The following is a 4,311-nucleotide window of genomic DNA, read 5'->3' on the forward strand; positions in this document are numbered from 1 at the left end:
GTTAAAAAAGGATGCATTAGTAGGCCCACTAAAAACATAAAAACACTGTTTTATGCATGCTATACCAAATCTTCTGAAACTCTGGATAAAGAAAAGACCAATAATTTTGTTGTTGTCTTATAATGTACCCGTCCAGGGAATTGATAAAAAAGCTGTGAACCTATTAAAGCCAGTTCACACACCCAAGTGAATAAAAGCACCAGCCTCAAATACCCGGATTAGCGGTGTGTTATTCGGCAGTGTTAATGATGATGGTTGTTTTTGAGGAACAACACCCTTGAAATGTCTTAACTGACCATGACCAATCAGAATCAAGTACTCCAGAGAGCAGTGTAATAAAGCTCATTATAATCAGTGATGCTGTCTATGTGACACGACAAACCCTCAACAGTAAACGGTTCTGAAATAAACACCACTTCTGACAGAAAGGACAGATGAATTTGCAACGATCACTTTGCCACGTAGAGAGCTTACCTAAAAATAAACAGTTTAGCATCAATTACTCGCCCTCATGTTTTTCCAAACCTGTATGAAGTTCTGAATAAAAAATTTTTCTGTAGATTGAAGATATTTTGAAGAACGTCGTCAATCAAACAGTTGCTGGTAACCATTGATTTCCATACTATGGAAGTCAATGGCTACCAGCAACTGTTTGTTTACTAGAGGCGTTTTTAGCCTTTCCACAGTCCCCCATCAAAAAGTGTGCCCATATTTGAATACTCTTTTAATGCTGTTTTGGAACTAAATCATCTGTACCTGACATTTACAAAATGTATGCACAATAAAGAGCTGCTTCGTCATTGACAACCAATAAAAGACATTTGCAAGTTTCGTTTTAGCTAAATATCCACCTCATCCAGCACTTATTTTGTTTAGCGAACAAGTTTCACATTTTTTACTGTTTAAATGATTAGATCTTAATAGTGATTCAGTCACGGTTCTGGCATTGCTAGCACTGCTGACAGAAATCACACATGACTTGATTGCTGAAATATTATCAGAGAAAATAATTTTGAGGTGGATATACATCAATCCCTTTGACACATAAGGATTTATTAACAACATTTTACTGAGGCCCTAGTAAAAAGTTCTAGCGACATTATCATTATAACCGTGGTGTGGATTTCCCTATTCTCACAGATTTTGAATTTATAGTTATCATTATACTTATCATCCTTGATGTGAAATGAAACAGAGTTGAGCAGAAGAAACAGATTGGTTCAACAACAAATCATTTTGTGAATCAATTTGGTGAATAGTTTTTTTTATCAGATGTGATTCAAAGGAATGATCCGTTCACAAATCAAACAACACTATACTGTAAAGCTTAAAAAAGTGGTACTTTTTTTGTACTTTTATGGTGTTTTTACAGTATTTTGAAGCTTGATTTGGTTCTTAATCTTTCAGTAGATTGGATAAATGTGAATTAAATAGTGGATGATCACCAATTAATGATTCATTATTAAATACCCGTGCTGTTACACCAAAGGAAATCATATGACCCTGGTGTTTTTTCTGTTCTTTTAGGTGGTTTTTTGGAAAGTTGAGTCGTGTTGAGGCATTGAGTCACCTCATGTCAGCAGAAAATGATAATGGATCCTTTCTTGTGCGAATCAGTGAGACTGACAGCATGGGCTTCGTACTCTCAGGTGTGTCTGTGTTGTTTTCTGACAACCATTAAGGAGTTTGTTACAGTACACATTGGAATCTCTAAAAGGTACAATTTCAGACTGAAGTTCTGAATCTTGTCTCTTAGTGAAATCACAGGCCAAAGCAAAGCACTTCAGGATCTACCATACTAGTGGTCAGTTCTATGTGGATGCATCTCCTCAATTTGCCAGTGTATTAGAGGTGGTTGAATATTATCAAACTCACCCACTCTCCACTTCGGATTTACTTAGGAAACCCTGCATTCGGGTAAGACTCCTTTTTCGGGTAAGATTCTCCTCTCCTCTGCTTGTTTTTACAGTATATCTCTCGTATTGTCCTGTTCTCTTTCAGTTTTGTCAAATGAGGAAGTGCTTGAAAGAGTTTCTTCACTGTTATGAGAATGTCAACTTAATCGACATCAAGAAACTAATTTTTCACTATTCTCTAGCAAACATATGCTGATACAGTATCTGATCGAAAAGCATCTAACCCAGTGAATATGTGAGGATAGTCCTCATGAAACGAAATGTGTTTGTAAACTTCCTTCCTGACACCACTGACTTATGTTTCTGTAGAAAATGCCCCGGGTTCTTCCACCCCCCTCAGTCGATGAATGGGAGCTGCCTAAAGAACAATTTACTCTTGAGAAGATGCTCGGCGGTGGCCACTTTGCTGATGTTTACAGCGGCAGGCATTTAAATTGCAGTTCAAACCCTGGCTTGGAATATTGTAGTTCGATTCACCCAAGTGGAATAAATGCAGTACTACAAATACACTGCAGTACGACTTTGTCTTGTTTGTCAATAAGAATCTAAAATTTTAATTACACACATTTACTTGGAAATACTAATGACTTCCTTCTTACTCCATTTGTAGATTGTTTTTTCTTGTTTTAAGCATAAATCTAACAAAATGTTTAAAACGAGAAATTTTGCTGTGTAACAGAGATTTCTCTAATAAAACTAAATATATATTTTTAGAAATGGTAAATTAACAATACATATATTTTTAATAAATCCATGTTATGTTTTTGTCTATCTTTTTATAAAGCAGATGCTCTTGTGCAGAAGGACTTTCAGTTGGAGGTGCAGATCATGAAGCATTTCCGTCACAGGCACCTGATTTCTCTCTTTGCCGTCTGCACTTCCTCTGCCCCATTTTACATCATCACCGAACTAATAGAGAAGGGAGACCTGCTTAATTTCCTAAAAAGTCAGTCACTGTCCCTTAGATATGTATGATTGAAGTCTCTTTATATCTTAATATTCATATATTTTTCTTGTGGGTGTAATTAAGCTGTCTCACTTTCTCTCTCACTTCTTAATTTGATCTGCCTTCTATATATCACCCTCCATCAGATCCAGAGGGTAGGGCACTGGATATGGAGTCTCTGATCGACATGGCAGCTCAAGTGGCAGATGGAATGGCATATTTAGAGGCACATAACAGTATTCATAGAGACCTTGCAGCAAGAAATGTTCTAGTTGGAGAGGGATATGTCTGCAAAATTGCTGATTTTGGCCTAGCTCGAGACATTAAGGTGAGCTAAAATGATATGCTGTTCCCTTTCATGGGAACTTCGAACTGCGGCCTTTAGGGTCGCTATGGGGAACGCCTCGTCGTGACCCGTGTCTGAAGCATACATTAAAAAAACATCAACAACACGTTGAACGGCGACAGCCATGACATCACTACCGGTGGGACTATAGTATAAATAGGCACCGGGAGAATACATCATCCTCTTCTTCATCTTCACTGACTGTTTTGTTTGAAGCGTGCATTTCCGTGGTAAGAGTGATCTCTTTCATTCATTATGGTGAACACTAGCAAAGCGTTTAGAAGATGTGTGCATCCGTGTCATCGCTATTTGACACCCGATGACACACACAATCTATATGTTGTTTGTTTTGGGCGAAGAGCACGCACGCAATGTACTCGAGGGGGCAATCTGCGTGCACTGCAAGCGTTTTCCAATGAAAATCTCCATTCTCGTTTGTCTCTTTTTTCGAGTAAAGAGGGGCAGCCATCTGCTTCCCGCGATTCAGGACCCACCAATGCTGAGGCACGGAGGAGAATGAGCTTGTGGGGATCGCAGGTGGACCTGGCTGATGAGTTTAAAGAGGGGCTTTCCCTCTCGCGCTCGTAGGCTGTGGACGAGAATGACCCGCGGGAGGATGATGTTATTTCTTTAACATCTTCTGATCCAGGGGCCAGTGCTGGGTTCAGCCCAAGAGGAGCAGGAAATGTCTGAGAAGGGCGAAGAAGCTGAGGCTTTACTTGTCGTGGAAGCAGACTAAGGAAGTGACGTCGCAAGGTCGTCTCGATGAACGTTATCTTTCTGGCCATAGCCCTCCAGCTCAGGTGCTGGTAAGTGTGCACGTTATGCTTTGCCCACTTTCTAAAATCCACATAAGTGGTAAGTGTGCACGTTATGCTTTGCCCACTTTTCTGGAATCCTGTATGTAAGGGTTACTCGTTATTAACCTCGTTCCCTTTCTCTGTGTTAGTTTAGACCCCGGTACCTTGGGCTCCATTCATCTAGTGTGTTTCTTTCGACACACTCTGGAAGCATCGCTCCCCTCACCATTGAGGGTTATTGTGAGCATGGTGCTTTCTTTCGCTCTCACATGAGAAGGTTGAGTTCTCTGTTTCTCCAGAGCA

This window comes from Sinocyclocheilus grahami, unplaced genomic scaffold (genome assembly GCF_001515645.1).
Source record: "Sinocyclocheilus grahami isolate Dianchi unplaced genomic scaffold, SAMN03320097.WGS_v1.1 scaffold747.1, whole genome shotgun sequence".
Lineage (NCBI taxonomy): Eukaryota > Metazoa > Chordata > Actinopteri > Cypriniformes > Cyprinidae > Sinocyclocheilus > Sinocyclocheilus grahami.